Raw genomic sequence first — 14,154 nt, forward strand, 5'->3', positions numbered from 1 at the left:
CCTTTACAGCCCTGTGTGATTGGTTTCACCAGGTACCTCACCTTTACAGCCCTGTGTGAATGGTTTCACCAGGTACCTCACCTTTACAGCCCAGTGTGAATGGTTTCACAGGTACCTTACCTTTACAGCCCTGTGTGAATGGTTTCACCAGGTACCTCACCTTTACAGCCCTGTGTGAATGGTTTCACCAGGTACCTCACCTTTACAGCCCTGTGTGAATGGTTTCACCAGGTACTTCACCTTTACAGCCCTGTGTGAATGGTTTCACCAGGTACCTCACCTTTACAGCCCAGTGTGAATGGTTTCACCAGGTACCTCACCTTTACAGCCCTGTGTGAATGGTTTCACCAGGTACTTCACCTTTACAGCCCTATGTGAATGGTTTCACCAGGGACCTCACCTTTACAGCCCAGTGTGAATGGTTGCACCAGGTACTTCACCTTTACAGCCCTGTGTGAATGGTTTCACAGGTACCTCACCTTTACAGCCCTGTGTGAATGGTTTCACAGGTACCTCACCTTTACAGCCCTGTGTGAATGGTTTCACCAGGTACCTCACCTTTACACCCCAGTGTGAATGGTTTCACCAGGTACCTCACCTTTACAGCCCTGTGTGAATGGTTTCACAGGTACCTCACCTTTACAGCCCTGTGTGAATGGTTTCACAGGTACCTCACCTTTACAGCCCTGTGTGAATGGTTTCACCAGGTACCTCACCTTTACAGCCCTTTGTGAATGGTTTCACAGGTACCTTACCTTTGCAGCCCTGTGTGAATGGTTTCACCAGGTACCTTACCTTTACAGCCCAGTGTGAATGGTTTCACCAGGTACCTCACCTTTACAGCCCTGTGTGAAGGGTTTCACCAGGTACCTCACCTTTACAGCCCTGTGTGAATGGCTTCACCAGGTACCTCACCTTTACAGCCCTGTGTGAATGGTTTCACCAGGTACCTTACCTTTACAGCCCTGTGTGAATGGTTTCACCAGGAACCTCACCTTTACAACCCTGTGTGAATGGTTTCACCAGGTACCTCACCTTTACAGCCCAGTGTGAATGGTTTCACAGGTACCTTACCTTTACAGCCCAGTGTGAATGGTTTCACCAGGTACCTTACCTTTACAGCCCAGTGTGAATGGTTTCACCAGGTACCTCACCTTTACAGCCCAGTGTGAATGGTTTCACCAGGTACCTCACCTTTACAGCCCTGTGTGAATGGTTTCACCAGGTACCTCACCTTTACAGCCCTGTGTGAATGGTTTCACCAGGTACCTCACCTTTACAGCCCTGTGTGAATGGTTTCACAGGTACCTCACCTTTACAGCCCAGTGTGAATGGTTTCACCAGGTACCTCACCTTTACAGCCCTGTGTGATTGGTTTCACCAGGTACCTTACCTTTACAGCCCTGTGTGAATGGTTTCACCAGGTACCTCACCTTTACAGCCCAGTGTGAATGGTTTCACCAGGTACCTCACCTTTACAGCCCAGTGTGAATGGTTTCACCAGGTACCTCACCTTTACAGCCCAGTGTGAATGGTTTCACCAGGTACCTCACCTTTACAGCCCAGTGTGAATGGTTTCACCAGGTACCTCACCTTTACAGCCCAGTGTGAATGGTTTCACCAGGTACTTCACCTTTACAGCCCAGTGTGAATGGTTTCACCAGGTACCTCACCTTTACAGCCCTGTGTGAATGGTTTCACCAGGTACCTCACCTTTACAGCCCAGTGTGCTGTAGATCCACCATAGCAGAAGAGGAAACTACCTCTTGCAGCTTGTGGTTATAATGTCTATAACCAGGACAACCTGAGGAGATGTCTTTAGCGTGGAGGTGAGAGATAATGTCGTTAACCAGGACAACCTGAGGAGATGTCTTTAGTGTGGAGGTGAGAGATAATGTCTTTAACCAGGACAACCTGAGGAGATGTCTTTAGTGTGGAGGTGAGAGATAATGTCTATAACCAGGACAACCTGAGGAGATGTCTTTAGCGTGGAGGTGAGAGATAATGTCGTTAACCAGGACAACCTGAGGAGATGTGTTTAGTATGGAGGTGACAGATAATGTCTATAACCAGGACAACCTGAGGAGATGTCTTTAGTGTGGAGGTGACAGATAATGTCTCTCTAACTCCACAACACTCTCTCCAACTCCACAACACTCTCTCCAACTCCACAACACTCTCTCCAACTCCACAACACTCTCTCTATCTCCACAACACTCTCTCTATCTCCACAACACTCTCTCTATCTCCACAACACTCTCTCTATCTCCACAACACTCTCTCCAACTCTACAACACTCTCTCCAACTCTACAACACTCTCTCCAACTCCACAACACTCTCTCTATCTCCACAACACTCTCTCTATCTCCACAACACTCTCTCTATCTCCACAACACTCTCTCTATCTCCACAACACTCTCTCTCTAGTGGTATATCACCTCAGGTTTAGGTTCATCTGTGTGTGCGTCCCAATTGACCCCCTATTCCCTTCATAGTGCACTGTATAGTACAACAGTAGAGCACTATAAAGGGAATAGGGTTCCATTTGTGACACACATTTGTGACACACGGGGTATATCCAACACCAGGCAGGCCTTCTGTTAACATGCTGGCACCTGTTTCAACACACTGGGGTCACACTCTGCAGTCACACACACACACACACACATACGCACACGCGTATATATACACACGCACACACGTATACATACACACAGACAGACACAGACACGCACTCGCACACACGTATATATACACACAGACACACACGCATACGCACACGCACACACGTGTATATATACACACAGACAGACACACACAGACTGACAGACACGCACACGCACACACGTACTAGCGCACACACACAGACTGTGTTAGGTGATAAGTGTGTTGTTTTCTGTTTGTCTGGAGCTTGGTGGGTGGATGTCATGTCATCTAGCATCGAGCCGTCTCTTATTGGTGGAGAACTGCAGTGGTCTCCTGGTGCAGCTGGTGTTGTAGCTCTGCAGTGGTCTCCTGGTGCAGCAGGTGGTGTAGCTCTGCAGTGGTCTCCTGGTGCAGCTGATGTTGTAGCCCAGCAGTGGTCTCCTGGTGCAGCTGGTGTTGTAGCCCTGCAGTGGTCTCCTGGTGCAGCTGGTGTTGTAGCCCTGCTGTGGTCTCCTGGTGCAGCTGGTGTTGTAGCCCTGCTGTGGTCTCCTGGTGCAGCTGGTGTTGTAGCCCTGCAGTGGTCTCCTGGTGCAGCTGGTGTTGTAGCCCTGCAGTGGTCTCCTGGTGCAGCTGGTGTTGTAGCCCTGCAGTGGTCTCCTGGTGCAGCTGGTGTTGTAGCCCTGCTGTGGTCTCCTGGTGCAGCTGGTGTTGTAGCCCTGCTGTGGTCTCCTGGTACAGCTGGTGTTGTAGCCCTGCAGTGGTCTCCTGGTACAGCTGGTGTTGTAGCTCTGACATGTTCCAGTGTCGTTGTAATAGTGTGTGTAGTTTATGTTGTGTGGACTAGCAGGGCCTGGAACACAGCTGTCTGCAGAGTCTGTCCTCAATCACACTAAAGGGAGGTGTCCTGCTACGCTACATTACAGTACACACACACACACACACACACACACACACACACACACACACACACACACACACACACACACACACACACACACACACACACACACACACACACACACACAGTTGTGTATCACTGTACTTGTGAGGACTTTTTGGGGACCAATAATTGATTCCCATTCAAAATCCTTTTCCCCCTAACCCTAACCCTATCTCTAACCCTAACCCAAACCCTTAACTCTAACCCTAACCCAAATCCAAAACCCTTAACCATAACCATAAACCTAAACAACTCTAAACCCTAACCTTAAACCTTATCCCTAAACCCTAATTCTAACCTTAAACCTAACCCCTAAACCTTAATACTAACCCTAACCCTAACTCCTAAACCCTAATTCTAAACCAAACCCTAAACCTAACCCCTAAACCCTGATTCTAACCCTAAACCTAACCCTTAAACCCTATTTATAACCCTAGTTCTAACCCCTAAACCCTAATTCTCAACCTAACCCTTTAACCCTATTTATAACCCTAGTTCTAACCCCTAAACCCTAATTCTAAACCTAACCCTTTAACCCTATTTATAACCCTAGTTCTAACCCCTAAACCCTAATTCTAAACCTAACCTCTAACCTTAATTCTAACCCTTAAACTAAAATAGCCTTTTTCCTTTTTAGGACTGTCCAAATGTCCTCACTTTCTCCTTGCTTTACTGTTCTTGTGAGGACCGATCTCGATCCCGTAGAGGTCATCCTTAACCCATAGCAATAGCACAGCATAAGCATCTGGAAATAGTATGCCCTCTGTGGCAACATTTAGGTCCTGGATTATTCAATTTATGAAAAAAAAATTCAGTGAGTGCTGAATGATGTAATGAGGTCCCATCTGTTTGATCAGTTAACCTTTATCACCCTCCACAGGAATGTGACTGAACCGTGTTCAAACCTTTGACCACCTTGATGTCCTATGACTTCTATCCATCAATGTTCTGTGTGTGTGTGTGTGTGTGTGTGTGTGTGTGTGTGTGGTAGCTGACCGGGTTGTAATGACAACTATAGACCGTCTGTGATTTGGGCTCCAGAGGACATAAAGGGCTTTCCACAGACAGCTCATGCATTCCAAATGGCACCTTACTACCTATATAGTGCACTACCCCTATTGGCCCTGGTCAAAAGTAGTGCACTAAACAGGGATAGGGTGCCATTTGGGACTCAGCCCTCCTTCATCACAGAGCTGCCAATAGCAAACACAGGATCCTTTTCTCTCTGGTAAGTCAAGCAGCAAATGTTGGGCTTTGATACATTTTCAATTTTCCAATCTCACATTTATGGCATGCATAAACCAATAGGGGCTGCCGCTCTCTCCAGAACGTAGCAGAATATGAATTAGCAGTCATACGGAGGGGATTCAAAGAGCCTTGAATGATCAGTAATGGATCTGTGTCTGGCCAGTTATAAATACATCGTCTTTTCACTCTCGGGGACAAGTGAAAGGTGAAAGATGAGTTTAAAAAAAAATGATGTTTGGCTCTTTGAAGAGAATACGTTGAAATTTGACCACCAACCATCCCACAGGCAACTCTGACTTGAAATTACAAAACACTCAACTCATTGATTATACGTCTAGTTATGTTTCAGCAGAGTGCTGGCATTTGTTTTTGTTAAATGCCATATTTCTTAAATCTTATTAGCATGTCCTTCTTAATCAATATGCCATTAATGATAAGACCCACAGCGTCTGATGATACAGTAAGGCCTCTCTGGGTATTTGTTGTTGAAAGTCCTTTCATATAAACAACATTACGTTACAAAATCTGATTTCTCCCTTTTCCTTATATTAGCATGCTAGTCAGCCTTCCAGCAAGGTTTTCCTCCGACAGAAACCTGAAACCTGTAGCATCAATATTCCACCTTCAGGGTGTTTATTCTTCATGGTCCCAAACCATGTTCTGTTAGATTAGACATAATCACAGCAAATGGGAGAGGAGAGGAGGGACCAGGCCACAGGTACAGATAAAGCCTGAAACCAAATGGCACCCTATTCCCTATTTAGTGCACTTATTTTGACCAGGGCTATCGGCCTCTGGTCAAAAGTTGTGTATTATATAGGGAATAGGGTACTATTTAGGGCATAGACAAAGAGACTGACGGAGTATTCAGTGCTTGTAGTGTACATACCTACATACCTACTGCACAAGCCAAGGCCTGAGCGCATCGCTAATCAAAAACAATGCTTTTCAAAATGTAAAGAACATTTTGTCGAATGAGATGTTAGATTCCTTTGTTTATCTTCTCAGTAAGATATATGGGAGGGTTTGTCGTGTAACTGTTGATTTGCAGTGTTGGGGAAGCTACTCTGAAATATATAGTTTACAAAGCTACCAACAGGTGTAGTAGACCTTACAGCACAACAGGTGTAGTAGACCTTACAGCACAACAGGTGTAGTAGACCTTACAGCACAACAGGTGTAGTAGACCTTACAGCACAACAGGTGTAGTAGACCTTACAGCACAACAGGTGTAGTAGACCTTACAGCACAACAGGTGTAGTAGACCTTACAGCACAACAGGTGTAGTAGACCTTACAGCACAGCAGGTGTAGTAGACCTTACAGCACAGCAGGTGTAGTAGACCTTACAGCACAGCAGGTGTAGTAGACCTCACAGCACAACAGGTGTAGTAGACTTTACAGCACAACAGGTGTAGTAGACTTTACAGCACAACAGGTGTAGTAGACCTTACAGCACAACAGGTGTAGTAGACCTTACAGCACAACAGGTGTAGTAGACCTTACAGCACAACAGGTGTAGTAGACCTTACAGCACAACAGGTGTAGTAGACCTTACAGCACAGTAGGTGTAGTAGACCTTACTTTGAAATGCTGACTTGCAAGCCTTTAACCAACAATGCAGTTTTAAGAAGTTAAGGAAAAAAATACAAATAAGTTTTAAGTAAAAAATAGAAAATAGAAAATAAAAGTAACAAATAATTAAACAGCAGCAGTAAAATAACAAGCGAGGCTATATACAGGGGTACTGGTATGGAGTCAATGTGAGGGGGCACCGGTTAGTTGAGGTAATTGAGGTAATATGTACATGTAGGTAGAGTTAAAATGACTTTGCATAGATAATACATTTCACAATGGAAGATATGTAGTTTACTTAACTAAAGCTACCCGTATATATGTAGTTACCTTAACTAAAGCTACCCGTATATATGTCGTTACCATAACTAAAGCTACCCTTATATATGTAGTTACCTTAACTAAAGCTACCCTTATATATGTAGTTATCTTAACAAAAGCTACTTTAAAAAGTAATTCACTACATCCAAACTACTTCCTGAAAAATGATCATATGAATATATCTCAAATGTCATACGTTGCAAATTGCAAGAACAGATTACTCTGGAGTCAGATGTTAAACAAATGCGAATTAGGCAGGTCTGATGAATTAGGCAGGTCTGATGAATTAGGCAGGTCTGATGAATTAGGCAGGTCTGATGTCGAAAAAGAAAGAAAATTCTTGGCTACTTTACACATATTTCTTTCTTCTTTTTGCAAAACAGTGGTGTGTAGTTCTCGTAGTTAGCTACACCGCTACATGGTAAAACAGTAGTGTGTAGTTCCAGTAGTTAGCTACACCGCTACATGGTAAAACAGTAGTGTGTAGTTCCAGTAGTTAGCTACACTGCTACATGGTTAAACAGTAGCGTGTAGTTCCAGTAGATAGCTACACTGCTACATGGTTAAACAGTAGTGTGTAGTTCCAGTAGTTAGCTACACCGCTACATGGTTAAACAGTAGTGTGTAGTTCCAGTAGTTAGCTACACCGCTACATGGTAAAACAGTAGTGTGTAGTTCCAGTAGTTAGCTACATGGTAAAAAAGTAGTGTGTAGTTCCAGTAGTTAGCTACACCGCTACATGGTTAAACAGTAGTGTGTAGTTCCAGTAGTTAGCTACACCGCTACATGGTAAAACAGTAGTGTGTAGTTCCAGTAGTTAGCTACACCGCTACATGGTAAAACAGTAGTGTGTAGTTCCAGTAGTTAGCTACACCGCTACATGGTAAAACAGTAGTGTGTAGTTCCAGTAGTTAGCTACACCGCTACATGGTAAAACAGTAGTGTGTAGTTCCAGGAGTTAGCTACACCGCTACATGGTAAAACAGTAGTGTGCAGTTCCAGTAGTTAGCTACACCGCTACATGGTAAAACAGTAGTGTGTAGTTCCAGTAGTTAGCTACACCGCTACATGGTAAAACAGTAGTGTGTAGTTCCAGTAGTTAGCTACACCGCTACATGGTAAAACAGCAGTGTGTAGTTCCAGTAGTTAGCTACACCGCTACATGGTAAAACAGTAGTGTGTAGTTCCAGTAGTTAGCTACACCGCTACATGGTAAAACAGTAGTGTGTAGTTTCAGTAGTTAGCTACACCGATACCTGGTAAAACAGTAGTGTGTAGTTCCAGTAGTTAGCTACACTGCTACATGGTAAAACAGTAGTGTGTAGTTCTCGTAGTTAGCTACACCGCTACATGGTAAAACAGTAGTGTGTAGTTCCAGTAGTTAGCTACACCGCTACATGGTAAAACAGTAGTGTGTAGTTCCAGTAACTAGCTACACTGATACATGGTAAAACAGTAATTAACTACTGAAAACACTACCTAGATTGAATGTAGATCAGCTATCACCAAGCTATTGCAAAATGTAGTTACATTTACATTTTACATTTTAGTCATTTAGCAGATGCTCTTATCCAGAGCGACTTACAGTAGTGAAATAATTAATAATTAAACAGCAGCAGTAAAATAACAAGCGAGGCTATATACAGGGGTACTGGTATGGAGTCAATGTGAGGGGGGCACCGGTTAGTTGAGGTAATATGTACATGTATGTAGAGTTAAAATGACTTTGCATAGATAATACATTTCACAATGGAAGAAGATATGTAGTTACCTTAACTAAAGCTACCCGTATATATGTCGTTACCATAATTAAAGCTACCCTTATATATGTAGTTATCTTAACTAAAGCTACCCTTATATATGTAGTTACCTTAACTAAAGCTACCCTTATACATGTAGTTCCCTTAACTAAAGCTACCCTTATATATGTAGTTATCTTAACTAAAGCTACTTTAAAAAGTAATTCACTACATCCAAACTACTTCCTGAAAAATGATCATATGAATATATCTCAAATGTCATACGTTGCAAATTGCAAGAACAGATTACTCTGGAGTCAGATGTTAACAGAATGTGTAATTTAGCCTGTTAAACAAGTGCGAATTAGGCAGGTCTGATGAATTAGGCAGGTCTGATGTCGAAAAAGAAAGAAAATTCTTGGCTACTTTACACATATTTCTTTCTTCTTTTTGCAAAACAGTGGTGTGTAGTTCTCGTAGTTAGCTACACCGCTACATGGTAAAACAGTAGTGTGTAGTTCCAGTAGTTAGCTACACCGCTACATGGTAAAACAGTAGTGTGTAGTTCTCGTAGTTAGCTACACCGCTACATGGTAAAACAGTGGTGTGTAGTTCTCGTAGTTAGCTACACCGCTACATGGTAAAACAGTAGTGTGTAGTTCCAGTAGTTAGCTACACCGCTACATGGTAAAACAGTAGTGTGTAGTTCTCGTAGTTAGCTACACCGCTACATGGTAAAACAGTAGTGTGTAGTTCCAGTAGTTAGCTACACTGCTACATGGTTAAACAGTAGTGTGTAGTTCCAGTAGTTAGCTACACTGCTACATGGTTAAACAGTAGTGTGTAGTTCCAGTAGTTAGCTACACCGCTACATGGTTAAACAGTAGTGTGTAGTTCCAGTAGTTAGCTACACCGCTACATGGTAAAACAGTAGTGTGTAGTTCCAGTAGTTAGCTACATGGTAAATAGTAGTGTGTAGTTCCAGTAGTTAGCTGCACCGCTACATGGTAAAACAGTAGTGTGTAGATCCAGTAGTTAGCTACACCGCTACATGGTAAAACAGTAGTGTGTAGTTCCAGTAGTTAGCTACACCGCTACATGGTAAAACAGTAGTGTGTAGTTCCAGTAGTTAGCTACACCGCTACATGGTAAAACAGTAGTGTGTAGTTCCAGTAGTTAGCTACACCGCTACATGGTTAAACAGTAGTGTGCAGTTCCAGTAGTTAGCTACACCGCTACATGGTAAAACAGTAGTGTGTAGTTCCAGTAGTTAGCTACACTGCTACATGGTAAAACAGTAGTGTGTAGTTTCAGTAGTTAGCTACACCGATACATGGTAAAACAGTAGTGTGTAGTTCCAGTAGTTAGCTACACCGCTACATGGTAAAACAGTAGTGTGTAGTTCCAGTAACTAGCTACACCGCTACATGGTAAAACAGTAATTAACTACTGAAAACACTACCTAGATTGTATGTAGTTCAGCTATCACCAAGCTATTGCAAAATGTAGTTACATTTACATTTTAGTCATTTAGCAGACGCTCTTATCCAAAGCGACTTACAGTAGTGAATGCATACATTTCATTAAAAAAAATTGTCCGTACTGGTCCCCCGTAGTTAAATGACTAGCTAGTCTACTACTCTCCAATACTGTTGATTTGTAACACAGGAGCAAAATGGCAGGTAATGTTATTTCCGATTGATTAGTCACACATTATTCATCAGTCTAAAGATCAAACAGCATATTTCAGGGACATATTATTTTCTTTTGATAATGTTTTGACATTTGATGTCATGAAATGAAAGGTCTCTTCGTAATCAGTTTTTCATAGAACTGAATAATGGAAATTGGTCTCATTGTTTCTACTAATATGATACATTTTTATAGATGATTCTAATTCTGTATATACTGCTTTTTATAGATTCTAATTCTGTATATCCTGCTGTTTCTAAATGCTTCTAATTCTGTATATCCTGCTGTTTCTAAATGCTTCTAATTCTGTATATCCTGCTGCTTCTAAATGCTTCTAATTCTGTATATTCTGTCTTTATAGATGATTGTAATTCTGTATATCCTGCTGTTTCTAAATGCTTCTAATTCTGCATATCCTGCTTTTCTAGTGATGAGCCACCTTCTTCAGGCTAAATTAGGTATTCTGTAGCATGGAGGAAGAGGAAGTACCCCGAGCGCCATTCTGTTTGTGCCATCATGCCAACTCCATGTCACTCATTGTCATATTTGACTTGACAGTGACAACAATGGTGTTGGCATGATGGCACAAACAGATCTGGGACCAGGCTGTGGTGGAAGCTCTCTGAACAGCAGTGAGTTATCCCCTCTCCTATAGCGTTCTACACTGTGTGGTACAATCCAATAAAGGTCCAATGAGATACCCCCTCTCCTTTAGTGTTCTACACTGTGTGGTACAGTCCAATGAGACTCCCCCTCTCCTTTAGTGTTCTACACTGTGTGGTACAGTCCAATGAGACTCCCCCTCTCCTTTAGTGTTCTACACTGTGTGGTACAGTCCAATGAGACTCCCCCTCTCCTTTAGTGTTCTACACTGTGTGGTACAGTCCAATGAGACTCCCCCTCTCCCACCCACCCACATGAACAAGACAAGACATAGTGACACAGGGAAGTGGACACAGGCAGACACTGTAGAGAGAGACAGTCACAGTGATGTGGTCAAACACTGTAGAGAGAGACAGTCACAGTGATGTGGTCAAACTCTGTGGAGAGAGACAGTCACAGTGATGTGGTCAAACTCTGTGGAGAGAGACAGTCACAGTGATGTGGTCAAACTCTGTGGAGAGAGACAGTGATGTGGTCAAACACTGTGGAGAGAGAGAGACACAGTGATGTGGTCAAACACTGTGGAGAGAGACAGTCACAGTGATGTGGTCAAACACTGTGGAGAGAGACAGTGATGTGGTCAAACACTGTGGAGAGAGACAGTCACAGTGATGTGGTCAAACACTGTGGAGAGAGACAGTCACAGTGATGTGGTCAAACTCTGTGGAGAGAGACAGAGAGACAGTCACAGTGATGTGGTCAAACACTTTGGAGAGAGACAGTCACAGTGATGTGGTCAAACACTGTGGAGAGAGACAGTCACAGTGATGTGGTCAAACACTGTGGAGAGAGACAGTCACAGTGATGTGGTCAAACACTGTGGAGAGAGACAGAGACAGTCACAGTGATGTGGTCAAACGGCAGGTAGTCTAGTGGTTAGAGCATTGGGCCAATAACCAAAATATTGCAAGATCAAATCCCAGAGCTGACAAGGATCAAATCTGTCGTTCTGCCCCTGAACAAGGCAGTTAACCCACTGTTCCTAGGCTGTCATTGAAAATAAGAAATTGTTCTTAACTGACTTGTCTAGTTAAATAACTATTTAAAAACCACAGTGGAGAGAGAGACAGTCACAGTGATGTGGTCAAACACTGTGCAGAGAGACAGTCACAGTGATGCGATCTCTCTCTTTCTCTCTCTCCTCTCCTTTGATTCAGTCTGTTTACTCTGACCTACTGACCACTGGGTTTTGACCAGAACAGATTGAGGAAATGAAGGTGGAGGTAGAGAAAAGATAGAAAGCTGGAGATCGATGAGGGAGATATGAATCTGGAATGAAAAACCCTGAAGGGCTTTTGTCTCTCTGTCCTAAGCCAGAAATGGACTTACACAACAGATTCAATAGAGGCCTTGAGACAGACTGGCCAGACACAATCACACACAGCCTGTAATCAACGTGTTCAAATGAACACGCCTCCTCTTTCCCCATATAGCTCAATGTTCTAACTGAGCTTCAAGGCCTGTCTGATCAGCTAGTTTGCCCGTCTCCTTCTGTTAATGCAGTTTGTGTGGCAGGGGTTAATGATGTGTAATGAAACTGTGTGGGATAGAGATCCCCTCACTGTCCTCACAGCTTTGGGTCTGGTGAGGGAGAACCAAGGTCAGCTAATTACCTTAGCTTCACCCATATACTTTCTGAGTAAAGAGACATCTACCCTCCACCCATGTAGTTTCAGACAGTATAGAGACATTTACCCTCCAGCCATGTAGTTTCAGATAGTGTAGAGACATCTACCCTCCACCCATGTAGTTTCAGACAGTATAGAGACATTTACCCTACACCCATGTAGTTTCAGACAGTATAGAGACATTTAACCTACACCCATGTAGTTTCAGACAGTATAGAGACATCTACCCTACACCCATGTAGTTTCAGACATTATAGAGACATCTACCCTACACCCATGTAGTTTCAGACATTATAGAGACACCTACCCTACACCCATGTAGTTTCAGACAGTATAGAGACATCTACCCTCCACCCATGTAGTTTCAGACAGTATAGAGACATCTACCCTCCACCCATGTAGTTTCAGACAGTATAGAGCAGTTGTCACCAACCGGTCGATTGCGATTAACTGGTCGATCTTCAAGGTGTTACTAGTCGATCACCAAAGATTTCTGTGAAAAACCCAACAATAAAGCCTTGCTTTCATAGTTTTTTATTTGTTTGGCGCTATTGGCGGTAGGTGCACTTGATTCAGCAGCCCTAGTGTTCCCATTTTGAACCATGTTATGTGTCTGAAGGTAGAACTCTGCCTACCTGGCAGATGCAGACAACATATCAAGTGCACCTATAGGCCTACCGCTGGCCAATCAGATAGCTCAGATCACTGTGTTAGATCAGTTTCCTCCAGCCATAGACTGTAAAAAGAAACCTCCAACACACAGCAAAGTTGATGTGAGATTTCAAAACGTTTAAAAAAATGACTAGAGAGAGAGACTCAACGAATACATCTGCTGTTTTTATGAGTACATTCCTGTTTAAGTTGTTATTCAGCCAACTCAACAGTTTATTCAACATTTCTTAAACCATAAAATGCGCATTCTCCCTACTTCCACTTACGAGACAAACCAGCACTGCAGCTGCATTGAATGAGTATAGCAAAATGTTCTGATAAGATTCCCTTCTTATTATTAGTGTCTCGTGTCTTTTTCAGTTGTTGACTTGGACTGAAATAAGTTCCGGTACTCATTTTGGGTGCCTGTACTGATTATATTTAGGTGCAGGAACTCCTCAATACTGATATGTAATATTCTGTAAGAGGAACGGGCACTCCTCAATACTGATATGTAATATTCTGTATGAGGAACAGGAACTCCTCAATACTGATATGTAATATTCTGTATGAGGAACAGGAACTCCTCAATACTGATATGTAATATTCTGTATGAGGAACAGGAACTCCTCAATACTGATATGTAATATTCTGTCAGAGGAACAGGAACTCCTCAATACTGATATGTAATATTCTGTCAGAGGAACAGGAACTCCTCAATACTGATATGTAATATTCTGTCAGAGGAACAGGAACTCCTCAATACTGATATGTAATATTCTGTATGAGGAACAGGAACTCCTCAATACTGATATGTAATATTCTGTAAGAGGAACAGGAACTCCTCAATACTTGATATGTAATATTCTGTATGAGGAACAGGAACTCCTCAATACTGATATGTAATATTCTGTAAGAGGAACAGGAACTCCTCAATACTGATATGTAATATTCTGTATGAGGAACAGGAACTCCTCAATACTGATATGTAATATTCTGTAAGAGGAACAGGAACTCCTCAATACTGATATGTAATATTCTGTCAGAGGAA

The sequence above is a fragment of the Salmo salar genome, chromosome ssa07, assembly GCF_905237065.1.
Source record: "Salmo salar chromosome ssa07, Ssal_v3.1, whole genome shotgun sequence".
Taxonomy (NCBI): Eukaryota; Metazoa; Chordata; class Actinopteri; order Salmoniformes; family Salmonidae; genus Salmo; species Salmo salar.